Genomic DNA, 13,798 nt, shown 5'->3' on the forward strand with positions numbered 1-13,798 from the left:
ATGTCGTTTTATAGGATCAAACTTACCGGCTTATCCTTTTACTGTTTTAAAGGTTATTCATGAATCATATTATCGATGACAAGTATACGATAACTATACCTATAATTAGAATCGTGGGAAATATTGTTTTTTTTTTTACAGAAAACACGTGTTACACAATTGGAAACAAGGTTAATTATTAACATATTTATTTATTATTTTTTTGTTTCATTTTTTAATGAAAGTTACATTGTTAAAAAAACAACAAAATATTACAACATCTGTTAAAGTCGTTTAATCAAATTTTTCGTATAAGTTACTGTTAATTTAACTTCATTTTATTTTCATCGTTGTTTAATTTCATACATCGATCGTAGCTTCAGAACTATCATCGTCAAAGTCTGGTTCGTGAATTTTTTTTGCAATTGGAGCTGGTCTGCATTTTGCCAAGGCATACAAATTTCCTGGAAGTTTTTCAATTTTTCCTTTGGCAATTCCAACTTTAAGAATTTCAATAATCAGGTACAGTGCACGGGATTCGGAAATTCTTGTGTGTTTCATTACATACTTCAAGATGTCCTCCAAACAAACTCCTTTCTTTTGATATTTCATTCTAATCCTTAAAGTTAATATTTTAGATTTTTAAAATGTAATATTAACAGTTTAAGTGAATGTTGCTTTTACAGTATAATTTATAATTCAATTAATATATTAGAAATTGCATAAAATTGTATGTTGATATCAAAATTGCATTCAAATGAAGAAAAGACGTATTGAATATTTATGATTTGTACGTTTTAGGTCATTAAATATGAAAATATGAAACATCTGATTACTTGTGTTAGTTTCACACTGACAATTAAACTTTGAAAACTTTGAAGTAGAGTATTTTTAAGAAAATCTTGTTTACGAACGTTAAAAACGCTACCAAAAGACTACCATAATCATCCCACATAAGAAATAAAAATGATTTTCTTTAAAAATTATTAATTTTTGAACTAACCTTTATAGAATATTTTTTGTACACTTGTGTATATATTACATGAAAATAACAAATTGATATTAACGTCGTAAGAAAATAAAATTCAATTAAAGAAAGGTCACGTAATTTTATAGCAAGTTCTATGAAGAAATTTAATGATACTAGTAGCCGTATTTGGTATCCAATAAACGAACGTCGCTCGTAAATATTGTCGGAGGTATATTGGTAAAGTTGAAAATTCGTTGATCACGAAGAAAAGAAATTTTCGAAAAGGTTTTAACACAAGTAACGAACGCTGTGTAAAAATATTATAAGCGGTGTTTTGTAACACAACGAGGAACGTCGACGCTCTTAACTTAAGTTTGAAGAAACAACCATAGCAAGAGGAATCTATTGGCAGGAACGAATCGTAGCAATATTCTCAGTGCCGAGTACGTACCTAATTGGATTACACACTTACTATATTTCTATCTCTCTCTCTCTCTCTCTCTCTCTCTCTCTTTCTTCACCATGGTAGGAATGTGTATGGCAAAAGAGAGATGAAATTACGAATGAGTGTAAAGGTAAGTAAGAGAAAGAATGATGATGAAGAGAAATAAGAAGAAAATAATAATAAGAAAAATAAAAAGTAGTGAAAGAGAATGAACGAACGAAGGAAGGAAGGAAGGAAGGAAGGCACACAGCGGTATCGCTTTTATGGGTCGTATATTAATCCCATAATTGAGATATGGTCCCCGTCGTGCAGCCGCACACGCAATGTTTCTTCCTTCGCAAGAACTCTGCCATTATCTAAGATGAACCTTGAGATGAACAAGACGAAGAAACTCTTGTGGCACGAAGCGCCACAGAAAGGTGCCGCCGACCAATTTCCTTTGATTCTATATTTACTAATATTACTACGAATGAAATCTTTTTCCATCGAATTAAGAAGAAATTATTCAATTTCTTCTTATATTCTACGAGGTAATCGATATTTTTTAAATCATTGTAAAACTTCGTTTTAATGATATTCAATTAGTTAGATAAGAATTGAATTATTCGATTCTTTTAATTGTTAATTCTAATCAATTATTTTGTTTAAATTGAATAACATATTATTAGAATTCTTGCCATAAAAAAGTAAAAAAAAAAAAAAAAATACTCGTTCGAATAATGGCAAATGACATTAAATATTGCAAATAAAAAAGAAAACAAGTGCAACAAATAAAAAAACTCACAACGTCAAGCGACAACAAATAACAAAAAGAAAAAAAGAAGTCAATCTTTAATAGCAAAGTAGAAGCAGGTGATTCCTGAGGGCTAATTGAAGGGGCACTCAGGTACACTTCGGTAAAGGTGTAATTATCAGGTAGAACGAGCTCGAGAATGTGGCGGCTCGAGTGAGAATAGAGACATTATTCGACTGGTAGTATCTCCTTCCTTTTCCTTTTTCATTTGTGTTTCTTTCATTCGTCCAACCAACGAAAGTTGGATTGGAAGATAGCAGCTTGTACGTCCCACTTTCGTTTCCTCATACTTTCATCTCTATCTCTCTTAATCGTTTTGTCTTACATTAGTCGTTGATAGAACGCATCATTCTCTTTCGAATGTTTGTGTTATGGTGGGGGGGGGCGTTAGTGTGAGTGGGGGGAAGTTCAACCAACCAGATGATTCGCGACGTGTTTGTTCGTTAATGACCACCTAGAAACCTGTAGCTCAGTTTGTGTCCTTGATGCGATTAAGAAAAGGAAACAATTTTCTATCTTTCTTGTTCTTTCGTTCATTCATTCTCACACACATACACACACACATACACACACTAACATATCACGAAAATGAGAAGCTCGTCATAAATGTAAAATAAGAAAAAGATATACTGCGAGACTAATCGGTATCTTGTAAAAACATGACAAAGTACCGTTAGATGATCATTATGCACGCAATTCTTATCGCATATTACACGATCATAAATATTCTATAAGACTACGTATGTATACGGAAATGTATTATATTTTCATACCTTTGATCGTTCTAACGCAAACATACTCAACCTAAGGTACAAAACAAACTTCAATTTGAGATTTTAAAACACGAATTTAACTTATCTTTTTTTTTTTAGGTAAATAGCAAAAATTTAGTGACAGTTACAAATGATCACACCATTCTTATAATTATCATAATTTTGATAATTGATTATTTTTATAAATTAAATCTAATTTAAATTGTTAGAAAATTGTGTTAACTGCAAAGATTCAAATATACTCAAATTTAAACTAAGTACTTAGTTTATTTTACTCTTCATTTTATGGATTTGAGTTATTTCTGTATAAACACTTTTTTTCATGTTTATTGAATACTATATTAAAGAAGTGCCTAAATAGCACACGATATTTTTCTTTCAACGAGTCACCAATTTATTTTACTCATAGTACTCACATTTTCTGATAATTCTGTAACTATTAATTCAAAAGGGTTAAGTAGTTGACTTTTAACAAGATAATTCTTTTCCGATTTTTTTCTTAATCATCGTTTTGAAAATTGTCCCGTTTATTGTAAACCAAGCCCCTTTGATATTGAAAACAGAAATATGCGGCAATTTAAAGAATAAGGTTGAGTACCCCTATTCTCTCTAACGTGTTATTAAATAGGAATGTGTTGTGCATGTATGTGCATTTATAAGTATGCGTAAAGGATAAGTGATTTTATCATAACTCGAGTTATGCTTGGTTTAAAGGATAACATGAATCTAAGGAATAATATGAGTGAATGAACGAGTTGAGATTTTCTAGTAATAGTAATTCATTATTCTTTTTGGTTAATCTTATGTTCTTCTTAATGGTGGTTTAACTTTAATGAGAATACGATCGATTACTTCTCGTAGTATCAAACTACGCTAATGTTTTCCCTTCTTCGACCTACCGGTATTAATCTTCATTAATGACTCGTGAATAAGAATTTTCTTCATTACTTTACCCCACCTACTTTTATCCAACCTTTTTTTCCATTTAATTCTTCGTCTTTGCCTAATCCCAATGACCCTGGAATTTAACGTAATCGATAGCGTATTGCATGATTAATTTTCACAAGTAACTAATATTTTATTTTTAGGTAATAAGATGTTCATTGGATTTAGAAGAGTTGAAGTGTAAATTGAAGTTAGTTTTAAAAAAGGATTGGTAGCCTGGGAATCTTATGATTAAATGAACATGGGAAAATATTTGTAGTAATAACGTTTCTTTTATTCTTCTTGTTAAGTGTTGTTGTTTGTTCTTAATGACAAGGCGGTTGGTTTTTAAATGCTGAGTGAGAACGAATTGACTAGGAAAGAAAATTTGAAAAAGGGTGAGGCCTTTGAGTTGGTGAATTGAAAGGGAAAAGGTTTCAAAGAAATGCTTGTTTATTTAAGGTAGTGGAAATGATTGCAGAGAACGTCAAATGTTATGTGAAGTTTTACAATGTGACGTTTAGATGTTATACAAATAATTTACTGATGAAATAAATTATAATGAAATGTTTAGAATGATTGATTAAAATGTAAACACAAATAGAAATAGTAGTTTTGATGTACAAAATAGAAAATAAAAATTTAAAAAATACAATCTGGAATTTATTGTGAAGATTTAAAGCAACCGAGTGCAGATAAGGTGGCATTAACTGAGTAGATTAGGTGAACTGAACTTTTGCTAGAGAGACGGAAACGTTCATGCTAGTTAAACACGAACAGGACGTCAAGGCTTGTAACTACCAGAAGCACATTAAACACAATCAGAGCATTCAGATTGAACTCTGCCGACACTGGTGTACTGTATCAGAGACAATACAGTACATAACGGTAATATGCAAGTACATAATCTAAAGAGATTAGAAACATAGTAACAACCCACACAACAAGAAATAGTAAAACAAACTCATAATTGCAAATAAAACAATAAAAAGATTAAAGAATGTAAAAATAATGATTATATAAATAATAACAATAAACATTATTACAATGTAACCATTGCAAGTAAAATATTCCAATGGAATTGATTGGAATAGTTAGATTAAACAAAAGTATACATAATGAACACATACATATTAAACATACACAACCTCATACAGAAATTCAATGACAAATTAGCCAAAGATACAAATCTTTCAACAGAAACTAAAGTGTAATGTCGAAGTACAGTAATAATTGTTCTCATCATCATATCAATTACCAGTGTCATTTCAAAGAACATGCATGATGGGGTTACATGCATTAGACATTCACCCATTTACATACAATCAGATACATGAAGCTTTTGTTTCGAATACAATGTTGTTGTATTCAAGTAACGTGTTAAAATTTCTAACATTGTCTACCGATTGAATACTATCTGGTTAATTGTAAGTTCAATGTATAACAACATTTATTCTTAGAAATGGAAAAATGTAATAAATAATATTTACAGTATGATAAATAATAATAAAAATATTTATAATATTATGAAAAACATATACAATTATATTTAATTTATAATAAACTTATATTTCAGTTATGTTTAAAACTTATATATAAAAAATATTAATCGTAGAAGGTGTAACGAAAAAAAAAGTAATTCTAAAATATAGAATAAAGGATTATGGTTAAGTTAAGATAATTAATTAAATAATTAGCAAATAAATAAGTTAATAAATAAATAAATTATTAAATAATGTTATTTATATAAATAAAGATTTATTATATTCAGATTAAGATCAGATCAGAAAATATTGACGAAGTCTTCATCCCACTCTTTTTCGACGAATGTATTCTCGAAAACTGCTACAGAAAAAGAATAAGAAGAAGAGGAAGAAGAAATGTCTGATAGTTGAGAATCGCATGAAAATCGGCAAAGTTGGCAAAGTACATGGAACGCGATTTCGTATACGACAACGATAAATACCGTTTCCTTCGTATGTAAGGTACGATTAAAATCGTTTGGTGATCCGCGAGCGGATTGGACCACGTCGAGATGGTGACTAAGATAAAATCAACGATCGTAGGCGGGAGCATCGTTCGATAAAATTTAAGAAAGAGAACGGGTCCAAGTAATTCTTACGTCGAATTTATTTTACAACTCTTTTCCATACCCCCCCCTTTTTTTTATTCACGAATTTGTTTTTTTCGCTAAGGTTTACACAAAATTCGTTCAATGAACTTTGCTAAGACAAATATATTATAATACGTTGACTAAATTAAGGGATAATATAATTAAGCTGAAAAATGAATAAAAAGAATTATACAAATTAAACAAAATACATAAAACTAATTGTAAATGAGAATTACGTGAAATAAAGTGATAACTAATGAGGTGGTTAAGTTTTTGTTTTAAATATAAAACATTTTTATCCTTCTTATAATTAAGATTTTTAACAAATTGTATTTATTTGTATAAACATTTATTTACGATAAATATCGAAAGTGTAGGAGTATATATTTTGTATTCAACAATTCACAAATAATTTTATTCAACACATACGACTACATTTTTCACGTAGAATTAGCTACTACTATTAATTAAGGAACACCCTGTATATTAGAGAATCTCTTAAATAATACATTATCTTTGTGATCTAATATATTCATTTATATCAATCCTATTATTTTCTATATACACTGTAAAATATTTTAGTGGAGTCAGCGTATACCTGTAAAATGGTTCGAAGTAGGGGGAACGGATCCGATCTTTTCTCTTGATCGTTCCCGTTGCACATGAACACATCGCGGTCAACCATATAGTCATGGACTATTACCGTAACATGACGGGTTCTTCTTTGTGGCTGAGGTTATGCGAAGGAAGACCGAAGCTCGAAACGAGATAGAGTCATTACTACACCGAGATGGATAAGTTTCCACCTGCGCAGCGTTTATCCTCTACGCAGGTAAACACCTGTACACCTAGAATTTATCCTCAACCAAGAAGAAGTATAAAACAGGATAAAGGGATCGAATATACCTATTTCCTATACACTATATTTTTCTAAATCGTTTTGAAATAATCGTCTTATGGTATTACATACATATATATATATATGTATGTATATACATTGTTTCATACCAATGGTGTTAAGGAAAATCGTTTTGAGATTTTTGTTTTTCTTTTTAATAATAGTATGCTTATCGAAAAGGGCAATGTACTTTTAACCTCATAAAGGTCATGAATGAGATAAAAGATGAAGTCGATTGATCTATCATCTAAAGATTAGTAGCAATAATAATAATAGTTTTTCTGGTAATATGTTTGATGAAATCATTGGAGACTTTAAGGAAGACTGAAACAAGTATATGTATTCTCAATTTTTATAATTTGATTAATTACTTAATACAAAATTTATTATAATATAAAATCAATTGATCTATCATCTCAAGAATATAATTACGCAATTAATCAAATTATAAAAACTAAGAGTACAATAAGAGCACATTTCGTAGCAATAATTTTTAATTATTTGAAATTATCAGAAAACAAACCTAAATAGAAACATTATTTAGAGAAAAGATTCAATGCACCTGCACCAACAACGACATTTATAGCTTCGAATAGAAAGTAAAGCGTAGCAGTAACCTGTCACGACTCGTCTCACAAAATTCCAACGGTCTCGTATATACCTTGAAAGGAGTTCTTTATGAACGTAATTACGTCCCTTAAAGTTAAATCTTTTGGACGTATCGCGACAGCCAAATTACTAACGGTCGATACGAACAAGAATTTTAGTTCTCGTAAATTCTCTTAAAAATTGGACAATAAATTTTCATTTTTTTTCTTTCTATTTTTCATTTATCATATTCAATCAACAGATGAGAAATTAATTTTATATTTTAATTTAAAACAAATATTTTGAGTGAAAAATATTTTATAAGGGGAAACTTGAGGTATATTGATACATCATAATTATTTGGACACTTTGTATACTTAATTCTTAAACAGTGTTAAATATTCTAAGTTTATCTATTATTTTAATACAATTAATTTTACTTATTTGTATGATAACAATAGTATTTAATATTACGGTTATTATTTTTGTTGTTAACGAAGTATCGAAAAGCAAGTGAATAACCCAGAAAACAAGTAGGTGAGAGATCTCGAAGAGAGAATGGAAGGTGAAATAAAAGGAGGAGAAGTAGGATTAAAAAAAAAAAAAGCAAATAAAAGTAGAAAGAAGAAAAGAAAAGAGATAAGAGAGAGAAAAAAAAGGGTATACAAAATATAGTCTCTCGAAGTGGTAGGCCCTTCGTCGTAAGCGAGAACGACGCAAGAAAGGAAGGGAGGCCACCCTGCTCGGAGGATTACCATAAACACTCTGCGACTTGGGTGCATCGGTGCATAAGCGTTAGTGCACTACTAGCGAATACACGTGTAAATCCCGTGTTTCAGCTCTTATTCTGCTTCCTCCTCCTACTCCTCCTCCTTCTCCTCCTCCTCCTCTTCCTTTACCCCCCTAAGCCCCCTGACCAACTTCCACAGCTACTTTTCACCCATCTCTTTCTCACCATAAGCCCCATACTCCACCCCACCCCACTTCATCTCACCCCATCCCTGTTTTGTCTTCCCTCTTGTAGCCCCCCCTACCCTCCCCCTGCACGCCCCCTTACTTCTCGTCGTTTCTCCACCTTCGCAAGATCGGCAGAATCTTCTTCTTGCGTTGCTCGTGCCGCAGTAACTTCGGAATTGGTAAAAAGAAGCTTTTCTCTCTCTCTCTCTCTCTCTCTCTTTCTCTCTGTTTCTCTCTTTGTCTCTCTTTTTCTCTTAGTGTAGCAGTCGCGTGACTTTCATGCTTGCCAAACGTTCCTCTCTTTCTCTTTAAAACTGAGATTCTCCTACCGTGGATTCATCTTGATCAGGCTCGTAATACCTTGTTTTAAAACCCAGGTATTGATTCGATAATATTTAATATGGTGTATATGGGATAGTTTAAGATTCGATTGTATTTTACAAGATTTTGTAATTATTCTATAAAAGGTATCATTGAAGTTTATATAATTATGGTTAATTAATAAAGTAATGATTAACTATAATATAAAATTATTATATCGATTAGTTGAAATATACAATTAGGTAGAATTATATTGTACATATAATTTAAATAAGTAATATAGGAATTCACAAAAGTCAAGTGGTTAAAGTATAAAATTGAAATTTGTTAATTTCTACTTTAACATAAGCTTCCATTGTTCAATTGGTTGAAATTTCTTATATCCTTTTGATAGATTAGCCAAAAAATTCGATCCACTTTAAAGGTAGGTTACCTATTTTCTATTTATAAATATATATTTATTCTCAATTATAAATTACAATGGTAAACCAATCACATAATTCTGCACAATTGTTTTCCTACAAAATTTAAAATTGACATTTTAGATGATATAGGATGTTTAGTATTGGTAGTAAAATGTAAGTACGTCACTGCGTGTGTGCATGTCGCTGTGGTAGGCTTCCCAGATCTGGAACAAACGATTGACAGAAATATCGCAATCCACTTTTCTTGACGTTCTTACAAACACGATATCTGTTTCATGGAATTCTTCATACGCGAGAGAAATATCGATGGAGGGTCCAGTCAAGTCAAAAAAACTGGTTAAAATCACGACATTTTTATGTTCGTGCAAGGATAATGGAAGGTTATACAACACCGTTTAATTCATTTTCTGGCTAATAACCATCGTCCAAATTTATGTTTACGTACATCGTATAAAGTAAATCTGTGATTTATTTTTACTTTTTTTGTTTTTTGATAATCTTTAATCCCCCCAAAAACAAATGCCAAATAACTCAAATGAAAAATAGCAAAGTACAATTTGCTTAATAAAATTCCTATATAATTTTACATTACTTTTAAAAGCAAGAAATAATTCGACAAATAAATAAAAAGATAAATTCAACAACAAAAAAAGATATTCCCACATACGTGACAATGCTTATATTCAAGAGAGTAACCATTAACAAAGGCTTCTCACACGTAAGAATGAATTGGCAAGATTTACCGCGAGAAAGAACATAATATTATTTTCTGTGGCGAAAACAAAAAAAAAAAAAAAGAAAGAAAGGAAGAAAAAAAAGAACAAATAAATAAAACGTATCCGTAGGCGAGGGTGATTTAGTGACAACGCTCGACAAGATTTCTGATTGTCCGTTAGGACCCCACTACCCTCTCTCCTTTCATTTCACCCCGTACGTACAAGCATCTACACAATTATACAGTACGCGAGCATAAATGTCAAAATAATAGTCGTAAGAAAATATTACGTTCCCTTATACCTGTTTTCTTGACATAACACAAAACGCAGAATAATAATAAGATCGGTATCGCGGCATAATCGGTAAAGCAAAGAATTAACATCGTCGTCACACCCACACACATACGGTACACAGACATACAAATTAAATCCAAGAGTAATTAAAGATTCGATGCCGATTGATATCGAACTTCTCTTATAAAGGTTTTTTGATCGTAGGACGAGAAACTTGAGTAGGGTGAGGAAACATCGCCGACAGGGTATCGCGATCATTAACGATCTTCCATGACTTATTGCAAACGTTGAATGTAACGTATGGTTACTTACGTGGTACCTTGCAATTATAAACGCGAAACTACGCAACGGTTAAGTCGTAACATTGTTATTGCAAGACATTTTTGTATGCTTTCTTTTTCAATGTATCCTACATATGTATTATTATAATTTCAGTTCGGGGTAATAAATTTATTCCCTTGGTTTGGTTCAATAAATAATAAAGACATTTTTATTATTTAAATATAGTTAATTTTTTTTTCCATTATTATTTATACAATTGTTTTCTTGCAAATTCTAACAACATTCAACATAATAGATTTATTCCCTTGGTTTGGTTTAATAAATAATAAACATATTTTTAGTATTTAAATATAGTTATTTTTTTTCGATTATTATTCGTTATTTTTTTTTTTTTTTTCAAAAAATTTACGTCGATAAAAGCATAATAAAATAAATTGTCTTTCTTTTACCTTCACTTTTTTTATTCCTCCCCTTGGCACTAAAAAACTACGCCAGGAGGTCTACAGTATTTAAAACTATTAATAAAAAACAAAAAAAAAAATACTTTAAATAAATGTAACAGAAATTTGCACTTAAGCGGAGAAAATGAAAGCGATCGTTAGGATGAGAAAAATGCATTCCAACGTTCCAACAACGACCGTCGTGTAAAATTACACCGTAGATTCGATCATGCGTTAGATGGTGATGGCATAAACATTATTAACACAAGTGACACTTATTGTTAACTCACACACACACGTAGAGTAAGTCGAAATACGTCGGTTGGCACAAGTGTTGTTTCGAATTATTATAAACCAATGTTTATAATATTTTCGTTTGTTTTATTTTTACAGAGCAGTAAAACCTACAAGATCCCTAGTAGCACAAAATATTGAAAAATATTGAATATATGTGTATTTAATATTAAAAAGAAATTTATAATAGAATAACAAATTATATATTTATATTATTTATATCAACAGATGATGACTAAAATATATTGTATTTATTTAAAAAAAAAAAAAAATTAAAAATAATTATATAATGCACAACGTCATTGTTTTAAATGGAACATGCATATTTTTGTTGGTTGTCCAGTTACTGGATGAAATATGGATTAAATCTGTATTGAAACTAGTTTGTTATCTTCACATGGTTTGCGAGAGGTATTGAAGTGTGAAGATTTACGCTCACTATTAAAGATTTTACACGAGAGTATTGCAGAGGCTTGTGTCAATGTTATCACAATAAACGAATATTGAAAAGAAAGTAGTGTGTTTGATCAGTTATGTTGAACCCAGTGACGTGAACACAGACTGTAAAAATACTAATAGTCATAATACTGTATTGATAACAACTAACAGCACGTTTAAAGTATGAATTTCACACTTCAATATCTTGCAAACTCATCGAAGATAGAAAACTAGTTTTAACACGGATGTAATCCATATTTTATACAGTAATAGAAGTTAAAAAGAAAAGTGGGTATATATTATATAAAACATTGTTAAATAAATACTTTATTGTGATATCTACAAAAACTTAATTTGTTACCTTTATTGTTAAATAATTAATTTTTTTGCTAAATTATATAACATTTATATATGTTATTAGATATTATATATATTATGTACACATTTAAAAAGTAGGCGTGATGGCTTAGTCGATAGAGTAACCGATTAGTGATCACAGGATCGCGGGATCAAATCCTCGCAATCCAAAAAAAGATTTTTTCATTTATTATATATGCATTATTTTATGTAATTTTATTTAAATATTTATTATAATATAAAAAAATATTATATTATTAATAAATATTTATTATAATATAAAAAAATATTATATTATTAATAAATATTTATTATAATATAAAAAAATATTATATTATTATTAAATATTTATTATAATATAAATATATTATTTATAATATTATTAATTTATTAATAATTATTTATAATATACAGGAATACAGGAAACCACTGTACAATATGGAATTATTACACAACACAAGGTTTTGTTCTAATATATGATTTTTAAATTTCAATTGTTATTATATAATATAATAGAGTTTCATTGTTTCATACAACATAAATTTACATAACACAAAGTTTTCACAAAGTTATTTTAAAAACTGAATGATCCCAATATATGAAAATTAGTATTATTGTAAGTTCAAGTGTGTACTACTAAGGAACAGAAGTATTTGTACGTATGTAGGATGAACGAGTCGATAAAGTTTATCGAACGGATTGTGAACCTTTCTTTTTCACATGAGATTCCACAATCCATACACCCACGCGACCAGTTTATTCTTGCCGACTCGATTCCTCTCTTACATATCTTCTCCACCTTTTTCTCATTCCATCTGATCATTTCCAATCATCTGAACTTTACATAACACTTTGTATCTCAATAAACTCTCTATAACTTTATTTAATTATATAATATAATTTAAATTAAAGTATAATCTCAAAGAAAAATATTTAAAGGAATTATCTTAAGATTATTTAATTTTGTCACGTGATTTAGTAAAAAATCAGCATAAATTTTATTAAGTGTATTACTAATGTAATCATATATAAATACTAAATTATGAAAAGAAACTATATACTATTAAATCGTTTATAAAATTTTAATTTTTATCTTTGGATTTTATTAAAAACAATTTATTTTTGTAATAATAAATGAACTTTTATCATAAATATGTTAAAGATAATAAAAGTTATTTAGTAATATTAACTTCGATCGTTTTACGATCACTTTTAGTTAAGAAAAATAATAAGAAAGAAAGATTCCATCCTAATCATGCTGCTTCAAAAACGATAGAAATATTTCTGCCATAGTTAAACGAATTTCCTGTATCTACGAGAAGATATTACGAAGTCGTTTAGAAACCAAGAAGACAGAGTACTAGCTGTGAGCTCCAGATTACATTTTATTGCACCCTTGTTAGAAGCCGATGCAGCTACCCGTTGCTTTAACTTCTTCTTCTTTCTTTCTTTCATCTTTTTCTTTCTTACAGCTGCGAAATTACGTGAGAATAGCGTTGGTAATCGTTGAAGTTGATCGTTCTTCTTAGGAAACGAATCGATGAGAGTCTTACGACCGAAATTACTTGGAAATATGCAACCAAGACTAACTTTTTTTTAGTTTATTTCGGTAATTTAGAAAGAGAGGACATTTAAACAATCATTTTCTCACTTTACTTTGCTACAAATTTTTATCTGTGAGTTGTACATTTTTCAATAAGTATTAAATAAATTTATTTCATCTTTATAATATGTAGAACATGAATATATATATTTATATATATATATATATTTTTAAGTCAATTGGATCAG

Source organism: Polistes dominula, unplaced genomic scaffold (genome assembly GCF_049000335.1).
Source record: "Polistes dominula isolate Pdom_NZ unplaced genomic scaffold, Pdom_raw_medaka contig_32, whole genome shotgun sequence".
Lineage (NCBI taxonomy): Eukaryota > Metazoa > Arthropoda > Insecta > Hymenoptera > Vespidae > Polistes > Polistes dominula.